Source organism: Pleurodeles waltl, chromosome 5 (assembly GCF_031143425.1).
Source record: "Pleurodeles waltl isolate 20211129_DDA chromosome 5, aPleWal1.hap1.20221129, whole genome shotgun sequence".
Lineage (NCBI taxonomy): Eukaryota > Metazoa > Chordata > Amphibia > Caudata > Salamandridae > Pleurodeles > Pleurodeles waltl.
In genome coordinates, this window is record NC_090444.1 from 1,632,084,047 (window position 1) to 1,632,099,394 (window position 15,348).

General features: G+C 43.0%; 1 protein-coding gene across 2 annotated transcripts in view; it reads right to left on the reverse strand.

Moving 5' to 3' along the window:
- NBAS (NBAS subunit of NRZ tethering complex) overlaps window positions 1–15,348 on the reverse strand; it is a 1,762,396-nt gene that overhangs the window by 1,252,178 nt on the left and 494,870 nt on the right. The window lies entirely within an intron of this gene.

Sequence of the window (15,348 nt, forward strand, 5' to 3'; positions counted from 1 at the left end):
GTTTTTGACACATCAATCACTAGTTATCTATGTATGCATGCGGAGATTGGACGTATAGGTGGGGATGTGTTTGAAGAAATGAATGAATGAATGGGAGCATATGAAAGGACAGTGGTGTGTGTGGGTGTGATGATGAATGGACTGGAAGGGTGTGTGGATGGAACTGTGGATGGAAGTGTGGAGATGTGTGTGTCTGCATGTTTGTCTATGTATGGGTTAGTGGGATTCTGGATGGATAATGGGGATGTCTGTGCGTGGATGTGTGTTGCTGGTGAGGACAGATGAGTGGTGATGGGCGTATTTCTGTCGCAGGTTAGGTGGAAGGTGCGTGAGGGTGTGTGAATTGGACAATGGGGGTATGATCACGACGACGCGTGCATGGTAATGTGTCTTTATGAGGGGAGGAATGGGAGGATGGGGATGTGTGAATGAGTGGGATAACTCTAGGGGACTTTGGGGATGGGAGGATGAGGATTTGGATGGAATCTGTTGATCTTTTTGACGTCAAGTGTGGTTAATTCAATATCCGGCCAGTTTTCAGGTAGTGTGTGACTCAAAGACAATTGGGCAATTCCTGTTTCAACTATTTCCGTGCACAGGGAGGAAATAGCTACCACTGCAAGTTGACTTTTAAGGTTATGGCATTCAGTGGAGTAGCAAATTCGAACAGTTAGGGCTTAATCTTGGACAGTGCTTTGGTGTACTGCTACAATTCGTGATCAAAGGACAATTAGTAAGAAAGGTCCTTCCTCCATACTCCTCTGGCATTCACAGTACTTTTTTCCCTCAGACAGGCACATACACTTGGCTTCCCATTCAATCTATAAACAGAGGAGAATCAGAGAGGAAGAGGCAGTGCATGAAGACTACAAAGGGGAAAAACAGCAGCATTAAACTAGGAACTTTGAAGCATACCACAGTCTTAGGAGCTCCATAAACCCATTCAAAAATAGCAGTGGTGTGCTCAATCATGATAGCCATTTTTTAATCCAGGAACACATCTGGGTTTTAAACTTGATATAAATAAATATGCCCAGTCCTACATGAGCAGGTGAACATTAAAAAATCATAGTGGAATGAGTAAGTTATTTATTTTCAGTAAGGATCTTTCTGGCAGAATCACTATTTTTGCACATATTTTCATCTCTGAATAATCACGAGGCCTCAGAACAGGATCAGGAAACCTTTAAATAGTAGAAAGTCCTCAGCATCACTGCCGGATGCCAGAGTGAATTCGGCCGTGGCTGTGCTCTTCTGCCAGATATGAGGGCTCGGAGCCATATAAGTAAAAAAACATTTGTTTCTGTGCCAGTCATAGGTAGAATGGAAAAAAGGAAGGACATCGAAAAAGCAAGACCTCTAGCTACCATTCAAGACATAAATGCAATCTTATCAGGTAAAAGGAAAGTCTAACCCACATCCACCCTGCACAACAGACAGTACATGAGATTTCAGTACTCTCAGGTAGATGGAACATAAATCAGAAAGGTACTTGTTTCTGCAGATTCTTCATGTTTGAATGGGTCCCCTCGCAACATCTAACAGGAGATACGACTGAACAGAACTAAATTAGACCAAGAAATCATAACACACACATATGGCAAAGTGAGCATCACTCCTGTGAGTCTAGATGAAGTAATTTTCGTTTGGTAACACTCATATTGGTTGCTGGAAATGACCATCTTTTATGTGGTATTCCCCTGGTTTTTCGTCTTCTGTTGCTGAACCCGTTTTTGTTGACCAATGAACGCTATGCACTTTACCCCTACTAACCAGGGGTGAAGTGTTTGTGCCCTCACTTTCAAACCTGTTAAAAATGGGATTCATTCGATTGGTACATTTAATTTGCTTGTAATTCCACACTATCTGGTACCAACTGTACCCAGGACCTGAAAACTGAATGCTACTGGTGGGCTGCAGCATTTATTTTGCCACCCACCCCAGAAGCACTGTAATGCATGCCTCTAGGCCTGCTACTGCAGCTTGGGTGTCCAGTTTTAAATTGCCATTTCGAATTGGCAAAAAAAAAAAAAACCTTTGGATAGGAATAAACCTTCCTTTTAAATACTTGTAAGTCACCACCCCTAAGGTAGGCTTTAAAAACTCACAGTTGGGTGCATGATATTTAGAAGTAGGATAGTGGCCGTGAAAAACCTCGGCAGTCGTTTTTCACTGGAGCAAGGCTGGGTCTCTCATAGGTTAACATTGGTTTACACTATTACATTTAATAGGTGCTAAATTCAGTTTGAAAATAGCTAGAAAAATGGGTCAATGACTGATTAGTAATTTAAAATCCAACTTAGTGATCAAGTCAGATATTATGTTACTATCTCAGGAATGAAACTTTTAGAAAGTTATCATTTTCCTGCTTAAAACCAAAAGGCTTTCCTACCAGTGTCCTGCTATCGCCTGTTGTGAAGTGTGTATTGCTTCCAGACAGTGGACACAGGGCTCGGGTGTGGAGAGGGGACTTCTCTCTTGACAGGAAGCTCAGAGGCCTGTGCCCAACCCCTTTCTGAGCTTCAAATGATGCCTGCCTTGTCACTGGCAGATTAGGCTCATACCTAGTTTGGCCTCCCTTTTTTCTCTTCAGTCAGGCTGGCTACAAAGCCAACAGGAGGGGAGGAACTGATCAGAACTGGTTTAGGGTGTGGAGAAAGGCTTGTCCTCCACCCACAAGCTGGCACTGGCCATTAAAGCTGACCCCAAAGACCTCTCCTCAGAACAATCCTGGACCTGTGAAATAGGAGAAGGGCTGCTCTGCTGTCTGAAGACACTGAAGGAAGACTGGACCTGCTTGCCTTGAACCCAGGACCAGACTAGAAGGGTCATTTTGATTGACCTCCTGTTTGAGCTACCGGGACACAACAAACTTTCAGAGGCCTCTCTCCTTGCAACTGCAGAGCTGACCAGTTCCAACTGAACCTGCCCTGTACCCTACTGCTGGCCTATGCCGAAGTGAATTGTAACTCCCAAGTGGTGTTCCCCAAGTCCTGGACCCTTGGCTTGTGTTACAGTATACTCCACATGTGTCTACACTGCAAGAAGTGGGGCTTAACAAATTTGTGCCAACTTTCTGTCTGGGAAACTAAGGGAGTCTGGAGTTGCCCTGAAATTTGCATCCACTGAATCATCAGCCAGCCACAACTTGCTGGCTTGCCTCACTGAAGGAGATCCATTTACATAAAAGTTTCTAAGTCCAAACATTCATGGCTTCATTGGGGCTGAGCAGCATCTGATTGACATTGAGGCTTTCCTGGGCACGGACTTTGCTTGCTCTGAGTTTTACCACCTTCGTAAATGGCCACATACGGACCCCGCTCTTCAGCAGTCTGCTGTCATCAAGCCCCACTTTGGATCCAACTTGCAGTTTGCCTTGCCACCATTGTTGACAAAATTTCTCCTCCATAAAAATTTCTATGGCAGCAGGTAAACTTCCCACTGGGAAGGGCCTGTCCCGTGTCTCTGACCAGTGCTTCACTGTGATCAGCCTTAAAGTTTGATTTTGCCCCGGTCTAATGTGACTAGATTACTGTGGTTGGCGCTTTGTGATTTTTAGCACTATTATTTATTCAAACTTAAAAAATTCATACCTCTGGGCTGATGGCTTGATTTTGTGGTTTTGGTGCCAATTTATTAATTAAAATATTCTCTATTTTTCTACATTAGTTTGGGATTTTTCTTGTTTTGTGTTTTCACTTCATTACTGTTTGAGTGCTGCACAAATACTTTAGACATTGCCTCTAAGTTAAGTCTGACTGCTTTGTGCCAAGCTACCAGTAGGTTAAGCACAGGCTTATTTAGTGCTTTTAGTTGTTTACAAGGACTGGGATAATTTTTTGAGGCGGGTTCTCAACTAATATTCCAATTTCTTGCACTGGTGGACACTCTGCTTTCAGATACGCTACCTCTTGATCGCCTCCAGACACCAGACTGGATCTGAAAATTTGAAATAGCTCTACTGTGGTGATAACTGGCCTTGGCTCAAACTCCATTCTGGCGCCACTCAGATATGACATTATAGTGCAGTATAAGGCACCACCTGGATGCACTGACATCAATGCTCCAATCTTTCTTCCATATACTCAGACGTGGAGACGACAGTGAACAAATTGACCTTAATTGTACAGAGCAAACTTGTGACTTTATTGCAAATAGCATAGCCACTCATCAGGACAGGGAGGTGGGCGGGATCAGATAGCTGAAGGAACCACCAGAAAGATCATTATCTAAGGTAAGCAATAGCATCCTATCAATCAACAGCAAAGAAGTATCCTGCAGATGGATGGCCTGAGAAGATGGTCAAACCAGGAAGTCCTCCCACACAGATCTCACAAAAAGGCTATTGCTGTGTATTTCAGAGTCAAAGCAATAATGCATGATAGAGGTGTGGACCAAAATCCACGTTGCAGTATGGTAGATATTCAGGACAGGAACACCCTTGGAAAAAGCAGTAAAAATGGTCTTCGCCCTAGTGGAATGGTCCCGACTCCCTCAGGAGGCTCCATCTTGGAAAGAGCAAAGCATACTTTGATGCACAGCATGATCTTGTGGGGAATAATTTTCGTCTGATTGTCCTTGCCTTTCTTGGAGCCAGCACTGCCATTAAAAAAGTGATCATGGATCTGTACTCACATGTCTGGCGACTGCAAAAACTGAGGGTCCTGTGAGAATCCAGGTGCAGTCTAGATGCAGGTAGAATGTCGGTAGAGTGATGCTCTGACCCACATAAAATAGGGTAACCACCTTCAGTAGGAAGGAAGCCTCAGCCCAAAGGAAACGATTGTCCAGAACAATGAGGTCAAACAAGGTAGAAAGACAAAGCCTGTGTCGCACTAATGAGCAGTGGTAATGGGAATCAATAACATAGTTTTCAATGAAAGCAGCCACACAGGGCTGTGAGGGGCATGCTCACTAGGAATGAGATCAACAGATTAAGTCCCACTCATGCATGACCTTCAGAAAACGGATAACAATAGAAGACTTGAGCAATGATGGCTGATCTGTCAAACAAAGGAAAGCCGAAAAGGGAAACAAATGACCCTTAACCGTGCGCCCAGCAAAGCCTTGCTTGGCCAAGGAAAGTGCAATGTGCAATGTGCAAAAGATTAGATAAGCACACATTGACTGGGTCAACCTCCACCTTAGCACACCAAGAGATGAAACAGGACCAATGTTCAGAGAGCCTGCCCAGTGGTTAACAACCAGCCACTTACCATGAGCCTGAGCCCACATAGCAGTTGCACTGTTTTGCCAGGACCTGAACTGACCAACAAAAGTTGACAGGTAGGAATGCCTTGAGGATCAGGTGGATCACCCAAAGCTCAAGCAGGTTGATGTGTGATTTCTGCTCCAAAGTAGACAAAAGGCCTCTGCGCTCCAAAACATCAAAATTATCACCCCATCCCAACAGAGACGTTTTAAGGCATGGGCAAAGTGGGCTTTGGGCCAGGGCCCAGAACCTTCAGGAGCCCCCTGATAGAGTCAGCTCTGTTCTGCAGAGAGTCTTGTCCTGATCACCTTTAATTCTTAAACAGATTGTTTTAAATGCCATTTCTTTTCAGTTATTTTTAATGTGGGTGATGTGTGAGAATCTATTACAGACATCTTGCAAAGACATATTGTGTTTATTTTTCGTACAACATCCATAAAATAGTTTCTTTTAGATCAAAACATGATCTCACATATGAGAAGTAAGAGGGTGTGTCACAGAGATTATTTGAGCTGCTGCTGTGTTACAACATTTAAAACGCATGCCACTATCCCTGAATATTAGATGTAAACATTTTTAGAATTAGGACAAGTGTGCCTGTGTACTATCAGTGAACTGACCAAAGAGGACATGAAAGAGCTGAAACTAGATCATAAATTCAAAGCTGTTTCCAATAGGGCCTCCCAAAATACGTTTGGCTTAGGCCCCCCCAAATCCTTAAGATGTCCCTGCATCCGAAGGAGGAGGAATTAGTAACCACCATAGCCACTGCCAGTATGGTGGTCCAATGCCATCCACTACCACAGGTTTCAAGCTCTTCCTGGGGAAATTTGAATGCTGCCTTTAAGGACTCCCCAAGTTAAGTATCATTGTCTTGGCATACAGATGCAAATTAACTCTTGCTTTGTGCTTCAAACCATAAAATATTCTTGAGTAACAGAATTGTTTTTTTAAAAAAAAATACTAACACCCGCCATATCTCCATCAAAACCTGGTACATGGGTAACGTTGAGGCTTGAGTCAGCGAAGGAACCCACTGACTGGAAGATCTATCCCTTGAGTGGAAGCAACAACCTAAAGCTGAAGAGTCTGTCTTGTGGTGTTTCTTATAGTTTTCCCAAAGGACTTGTCCTTGTTAGCGGGCAGCATTGAGGATTTTCTGGTCAAAGACAAGTGGGAGCTGGTCCAGGACCTTGATGTGGCACATGCCATGAAGTGCTTGGCTACTGTGTTCTTTTATTTTTTTATTAGCAAATCTAATTAAAACCAATGCTAATCACATATTTGTGCCTTATATTCACTCAAACATGCTCTTAAGTTAAAATTTAAATACACATAAAAAGGTTTGATTTGTCATATTATTAAGGCCTTTCTTAAAATACTGGCTTAAAACGCTTACATGCCTAAATAAAGTGACAGTGCATAAACTAATTTGACAATCTACACGACCTAAGACTCTCCCCTTAGTACGTGCTAGCCCTTCAATACTAAAGATTAGCCTTGTTTTCTCCATACACCCAATATACTAAGGTTTACCATTTGAGTACTCATTAACTCAAATGGACCCGTAGATCTTCACACCAACTGTATCATTCAGTTGTTGGCTAAATACTACCTACTCAATTGATTTAGCCTTTTCTTAGAAGGACTGATCATGCATTTGAGGTCTTAAGTTCAAGCATTCCCTTGCATCCCTGAAAAAGTTACAGTGCATCCTAGTTACTAAAGTAAAAACACAATCAAGTTCAAAAGGACAAATAAAACATAATTTAAACAGATTAGTCAATCTAAATGGTCTAAGTCTCCCCCCATTGTGCACGCTAGCACTTCAAGTCTAGAAATTGACGCTGTTTTCTCTGTCCACCCAATATGCTAAGGATTACTATTTAAATACTCATCAGCTTGGGCCCGTGTATCTTTACAGCAATTATGTCATTCAATTGTAATCCATGTACTACCTACTTAGCTGTTTTCTCCAATTCTTTATGGGCCTGTACCATGAATTTAGTCCCCCCAACAATAAAACAGGATTGAACTACCACTTAACCAACTAATAACAGCTGGCCTACATGAGCGTATGTTCAGTGACCTAAGCATGTTTTTCAAGTACTTTCTCCTATATTCTGACAATGCCAAGCACACACAAAAAACATGGACCAGTGTCTCTTGTTTGTACCCACAAAGGTGATAAGAATGTGAGTGTGCTTGCTGTCTTCATGAAGGGACCATATCTTTGGTTTCCATCATACCAAAATGCAAAGCATAAATTGATGTTTCATTGTCTGAGTGAAGGGTACTGCTAGATAGTCCTGAGCCCGTAAAGATTTATATGATGTTAATATGGTCCAGGCATGCCCTACTGTTTACAAGGCCACACTTGTTGCACAATCGGGAGTCTTACTTTAGAGCCAAGCACCACAGGTAGGTCTGAGAGTGGCATCTGTTTGTGACAGGATCGACATGGCTTAACCCCTTTAACTTTCAGAGAAGACATTCTGTTACAAAACAATGTAAAAACAAATGTTGGTACTAAATGTTTCAAGGCTAGCAACTCCAGATTTGAGTTGAAGGCATGGATTATAAGGAACTAACATCAGTGTATTAGGGTGGTGCCTTATAAGGCTCCATGTTGTAATATCTAGATGGCGCCAGAGTTGAATTGGAGCCAAGGTGCCACCTACAAGTACAGGGAAGCAATTTAAACTTTCTGAATCCAGTCTTGTGCCTGGAGAAGACTCAAAAAGTGACGAATCTGAAGGTAGAATTACCCACTGGAAAGTAATCCAAGTCCAGACATCTAACTAGACAAATAGCAGCCACTGGAACCTCCCTGGATAACACAAAAGAGGCTGTTTTACTGCAGTTGAATAGGCTCTGACGTCCACATGAGGTTTTCTTTGAAAGAGCATAGCACATTGTATCCTAAGAACAATCCATCTATAACTGAATGTTTGTGGAATCCCCTTTTCTGCTTAGTACCACAAACTAAACCAATCACTAATTACCAGACGAGAGATACTTTGCGCACAGTGAAAACTTCTCAGAACCAGTTTGTCCAGAAAGAACATTGTGTACAAGGAAGCAAATGACCATGCTGAAGTGTATTAACTGTCCAATCACATGTGATGGCAATCAAAAACACTGCCTTCAAGGCCACCAGCCTCAGTGAACACAAGTGTATTGGCTAAAACAGGGCTGCCATTAGTAACACTAATATGAGCTTGAAGTTCAATCAAGGCAACACAAAAGAAGGAGGAGCAAGCTTATTCAGTCCTTTATTAAGACTAATTATGATAAGTGTCTTGAACAGAGAGGGGTGGTGTGCTAAGCACAAGAATGCTAACAGAGCATGTCACAACTTTCACTGTGCTCAACGCAAGGCCTTGCATAGCCACATATGGAGCAAACCTCAACATATTTAACAATTTTGACCTAAGTTGGTCGACCTGCACAGATGAATCGGATTCCACATAAAAGGGCCTGCAAATCATATATAATGACTTGATTTATGGCCATATCAGAGCAAGAACGAAATCTGTGACTCCAAAGGATAATCAAGCAAATTGAAAATCCTCCTCTCAATCTCCAACCATGAAAATAAGAGGATATGAGTTTACAGTTGCAAGATATGTCCTGAATACTACAAACAGTAGCTCTTCTTTGAGTAACAATGAAATTGGAGGGCAAAGTCTAAATGCCAACAACTCTGAGTACAAGCCCTTCTTCCTCAGTCCAGAGGAACAAGGATTAGACATGCCCAGTGCATCTTCATTTTCTGAAGAACTATCAAAATAAATGGACCTGAAGGAACATGTAGTGAAGTGGAAAGTCCTATCAAATTTCAAATACATGTCCAAGTGGCCCTCAATTATGCTCAACACAACAGAGTTTGAGAGCTTCCATTCACAGAAGGTAGGGCCCCACACACCCTTATTAGTTTATAATATAGATGGTGGTGGTGTGTCTGTAAAAAAACAGCAGTACTACACTCCTCTACTTACTTAATAATAATGTAAGCACCTTTGAAACATGGATCAACACGTGTATGTATTTATGTATGCATGTGGTATTTCTATAGCACAAACTCTGCCAAATTGCAGCAGAGCGCTGTACATGGTCAAAGACTAGTATATAGTTGATGAGGAACAGAAGAGGAAGCTGGAATGTGGATGGTTAATGCACTGTGATGTAGTGTTCTTTAAAGAGGTGAGTCTTCAACTCTTTCCTAAATTGGAACAATGTTAGCCCAGCCCTGAGGGATACACAGATGTTGTTCCACATCCTGAGTCTGTCGAAGTAAAAGCCTTGAATTATTTTTTTCTTTTTTACACTTTTTATTCTTCAATCTGATGGTGCCCTGGCTTTGGATGACGATCATCAAAAATGGCTCAGATTTTGTAAATGATGCAGCTAGTTTTGAAGATGGTGCAGGCCAGCAATGGGAGCTAATAGAGTTCCATCAGGATGGGGATGACGTTATCATATTTCTTCAGGCCTCAGATGAGCATACTGCAGCCTGTAGGATGCCACTAAGTGATGTCTGTGTGCACTCTGGGAGACCACGGTGCAAGACATTACCACATCCAGATGTAGGGGAACGAGGGCATTGACACTATTTTCGAAGTTGGGGCCAGTTGTAGCAAGATATGCTTTTGTGATTCTGAAATTGCGAGTCGGTGCGACTCGCAATTTCAGAATCGCAAAAGCATATGCAGAATGGTGTCTGAGACACCTTCTGCGAGTCGCTATGGGGTCGCAAAGACCCAACTCATCAATATTCATGAGGTGGGTCACATTTTGCGACCCCATAGCGAGTCCCTGCACTCACAGGGATGGTGGCCTGCGGAAGTCAGCAGACCTCCATGTCTGTGTCTGCTTTTTAAATAAAGCAGTTTTTTTTTTTCATTTTGCAGCCCGTTTTCCTTAAAGGAAAACGAGTTGCAAAATGAAAAAATACCGAAACCATTTGGTTTCGCTTTTTTCTGAGTAGGCAGTGGTCCATAGGACCACTGCCTGCTCTGAAAAAATATTTTTGTCGACATTCACAAAGGGGAAGGGGTCCCATGGGGACCCCTTCCCTTTTGCGAATCAGTTCCCACCAGTGTGACACTGGTGGTAACTGCGAGTTGCTTTGCGACCGCATTCGCGGTCACAAAGCAATTCTGAATTGCAATGCGAGTCGCAAATAGGAAGGGGACACCCCTTCCTATTTGCGAGTCGCTTTCACAAATTGCGAGTTGGTACCGACTCGCAATTTGTGAATGTGCATCGCGGGAGGCCGTTTGCATGGCGCAAACTGCGATTTTTGCAGATTGCAACATGCAAACGGCTTGCTACATCTGGCCCTTGCTTTCTGGAAGAAAGGGTCTGAATTACTTTAGACAAGGTCGTCATCATTTTTGTGGCAATGTGTTCCTTGAGAGTTAGGTTGGTGTCCGAATCGAAGTGACGTGCCATTCGGTGAAAGTTGGCATTCAAAGCTGTCAAAGTCCATACCATTGAGCCAGTTTTGCACTATACCTTATTTGTTGTTCTTGGCAAATAGCAGACATTCTGTCTTGGCTGGGTTGACCCCCAGTTAAATGTTGGACATTAACCTTTGGATAATGGGCTAGCAATGTTTGAGGACCTGGATGTCTCAAGAAGAGGAGACTTTCAAATACAGCTGTGCCTCATTGGCATATACAGTAGAAGAATCTTGGTGCTGTTCTCTGTGAGTAGAGAACCAAGCGGCTCCATATAATGGCTGAAGATGACAAGAGACAGTGTGAAACCCTGGGGTACTCCATAGGTGATAGAGATCTTTTGTGATGTGGAGGTGCCCATTTGAACAAACTAGTCTCGGTTGGAAAGCTAGCAGGAGAACCAGTGAAGGACATTGCTAGTGAATCCCATTTGAAACTGCAGGGTGTATAGGAGTGTGGGATGGTCAACTGTTGAAGGCAGCTGAGAGGCTGAACACTATCAGAAGGCAGAGGTCATCTCCATCTGTGGTTAAGAAAGCATCACCTATGATGTGCATGTAGTGGTCTCAATGCAACACTGTGATCTAAAGCCAGACTCATGCATGAATTGCATGAGCTGGTTAACAGTAATGTGATCATGGGGTTGAAGATAGACTGATTTTTCACCTGCTAATGCAGAGGAATGGTAGATGAGTGATAGGCTGGTAGCTGCTGAGGTCATCAGGGCCTAGTGTAGGTTTCTCTAGAAGTCAGAAGATATGGCTTGTCGGGAGATCTTCTGGGAAGATGCCTTGAGTAAGGGAGCCACTGACAATGATAAAAGGGGTAAGAGAACATCCCAGAGAGAGCTTTGATGAAGGGCGAGGGTAAGATATTATCCTCATAAGTGGGGGCTGAGTGTGTCAGTGAGATCTGGAAGTGGAACAGCTTTAAAGGCTGGCCACTGATGTCATTTTATGGGAAGGGATGGATGTAAGAGGTGAAGCATCCTTGGTGTGGTTGATTTGCTGCTGAATCTTCTGCATTTTCACTGAATAAGCGATTGATGTCATTACAGTTTTCTTTGAAGTGAGGAATAGCTGGGTCCAGCAAGCAGGTTGATGCAGGGGTGACTGACTTGAACAGACTTCTGTTTATGTTGGTGGCTTTGTTGAGGGTGTTGGCATTGTTGCATCAAGCACTCTGTCTACCAGCTGCTCAAAATTAATGTTAAATAATGTGGAACAAATCCTTGGGAACCACAGTCTTTTTGCTTGTGGACAAAAGTCTTCAGCATCAACTTCAGCAGGAAGATATAAAGGTATTGCTCTGAAGAAGAACTGAGACTCTTATTTTTTTGTTTTCTGGGTGATCTCCCCAACTGTAGTAAGAGCCTTTAGTGACCACTGTGAGCCGCGGTGCAAGGAGACAAAAGGGCAGACCATTTACTAAATTTCACTGGTATATCCACCACCAGAGTCCTCCTGCAACATTAGGATGGATGGCCACCCCATCCTTCAAGCACCCTAAGAGCCTGAATAACTGGTGGTGCTCACACCATTTAAAGGACCCCATTCTCCACCTCACTTACAAAGCTAAGAAGATCCATGATACCATCCAGCCCAACAGCCTAAAAACCTTCACCTTGGAAACTACAGACAAAACTTTGGGATCACAGCTTGCACGTTCTGAATCCTTAAATTCAAGCATGAATGATCGGTAAGGACTATTCTGAATCATCAAGATAAAAAGCAGACATTTTGAAAGATGTGATTTTGGTACAATAATTGGTACAACAAGGTGACAGTCTGAATGAGATAGGTAGACACCAGTTAAAGAGAGTCTGTCTTGGTTAACTAATTGCCCAGATACTGAAGACCTGTATCCCAGATCTCCATAAACGGGAGTACACCACAGCCAAGACCTTGGTAGAGATTGGTGATGGCAAAGTTAGGCCAGTAGACAGACCCGCAAACTGATAATGGTCTCAGCCAATTTGAAACAGAGATACAGTTGATAAGCTTGCATGATTGGAATGTTAAAATAGGCGACCCATGGGTGTCCAGTTCTACTGGTCCAAGGCCTGCAGAAGTTAAACCAGGCAAGAAAACACACTGTGAACTTCTCTTTCTTCAGTAAGGTGGTCAGAATCCTGACATCCAGAACGAGCCACAGCCTGCCCCCTTTACTGGGACCACCCTATGAAAAGCCAGCAAAAACCTCTTTCATCAAGAATTGGGGGAACGGAAAAGGTAATTGCTGACAGACAATCCACAAAAGGGAAGACATACCCTTACTGAATGAGAAAAAAAAACTTTTGGCCTTAAATTATGTCCCTCCACCTGTTCTAAAATTCAGATGCTGCAAATTAAACTAAAGCAATTTTGGAAAGGTGGCTGCAGTGGAAAAGGACAATGACTGCTGCAGATGCTGCAAATTGTCTTGCAGTAACCCTAGACTGCATAGTCCATTCAAGTGAGTAATCAGTCTTTTCAACAAGAAGCTGTTCTTTTATCAATGTTTGTCCATCAAGTTTGCTGACATATCACTTGACAAACCCACAGAGCATATTAATGTGTTGCCTGAGTACTAAATTAGCATTTATCAAACAGACCACGGTATGTGTAATATTAAGGCTAGTCTTCCAAATCTGATTCACCACATCATAGCCATCTCACCCCAATTGAGAAAAGGGTCCTCAAGTGATGTGGCATACTAGAGGCAGCAATGTCAGTCATTTCACAGAAGGCTTGGGAGCAACCCACAAGTGGGCATGTAGCATTAGCCATGGGCAGTGAAAGTCTGCTGGAGGCAAATACCTTGTGTCCTGTGTCATCCCGTCATTTTGAAAGTTTTCAATGTTGTCATAGGGAAGGAGTTAAGAGTCAGTCTGACAGAAGACGCCCACACCACTAGGATCTCTGGTGAAGGACATCCTAATAGTAACTTCAAATCAGATAGTACAGAACAGTGGTGTCTCGCCACTTGCCTACTGACCAAAGACACCTAAAAGGGCATCTCCCAGGCTGCTTCAATCAGGACCATAGAGCCTCCTTGAATGCAAACAAGAAATTACAAGAAACAGCCGAAGGCTGGAGGATCTCCAGTACGAAATGGACTTAATCTTGAAGACAGGCAAAGGTAACTACAACACTTCCACTGCTTTGCTAATGAAAGAGTAGCAAACATAATCCTCAGTAGAAGGACCTACACAATAGGAAATGTCCATCTCAGGGGAGGTGTCAAGCTATTAACATTTTGGAGGTATACATAGATAAAGACTTGCTTTATAGTACAGGGTGGGAAATATATTGTTATCCTCATTATCCTCCCCCACTGTGCAAGAAAAATCTTACACAGGCATCTTAAGGGAATCCGAGTCTAAAGCAAATAAAGTTTCCAGATTGGCACACATATTTTGTCTGAAAAGATGGACTAACCTCACGTGCACTGTCAATGGGTGCACAGGATTTTCCAATAGGAGTTGGTTCTCAAAGTGTTGCCCTCAGTAACATCTGCTAAAACAACAGATGATGGGTGTAATACAGAGCAAATCGAACATTCACCCCAGTCACAGATCTGGGTTTAATCCATCAGTTTGTTTGCTTGCCATGCCATTCCAGTTCGGACCCAGCCATATGCAAATCAGTCTTAACCCTTTTCCCCATGGGAACAGTCCAGCCCGAAGTGCCAGGCCAGGTCCTCCCTGGATCAGAAACAAGCATCCTGGGACCAGTTTCAGGGTATCACTCTTCATCAGCCAGGCAAGCTTGAATCTGGTGGCATGGCAAGCACAGGACCCACGTCTGGGCATACCCTTCCCACTTGGGGCGAAAACTGCAAAAACAACATCAGCATCACAGTTCCAGGAGCATGGATGGAGCCAACAGCATCATAGACGAAACCCACTTTATAGATTTAACAGGCTAAGCTATGACATATGCTGACTGAATCTGGGCAGGGCTGACAGGTGCTTAGTGGAGCCACAGGCAATGCCAGAGCCAAGGGCTCCAAATCCACCTTGGTAGCAATGTGGTAGCACAGAATGGAGAAACCACCTAAATCGTTTTCCTTGTAGCGACCTGCATGATGAAAGCAGATGAAGCGGAGTTGATTCTGGCACCAGAGAAAGGTATTACTGCCAACATGCCTACAGAATCTAAGGTAGAAGTGCGGTTGCCTACTGACATCTGATGACTGCATGTGGGCATCGCGCATGCAGATTAGCATCCGGCGTAAAATCAGTGAAGCAGTATCTCCTCAAATTATCCTCAGACATCAACTGTAGAAAGGGGTCTTTTGGGGGAGAAACACCTCATTTTTTAACTTGGCTGTGGATTATTTCACATGCAAGTAACACACTTTCATCCAGGTGAACCGTGACAATACATGATTTGGTTAAGGCAGCCTGTGGCACCAACCTGTTCTACCAGCCACATCTCATACTGCAAGAATACATTTAGTCTTGGTGGCACTAAACTAGTACACCAAAGCCAGTATGCCAAAACCTAAAAAGAGTCAGTGTATAATTCTTTTAAACAGTATACATATATTTCACAATGATAAAATGCCAGTTTTTATACTTTTTGTATTCATAGTTATGATTTTTAACAGACTGGAAAGGCCTAAAACTCCTAACATTAGTTTTTTTTACAATACAGTTTAGTCAGTATAATTAAGACTCAGAGCAAA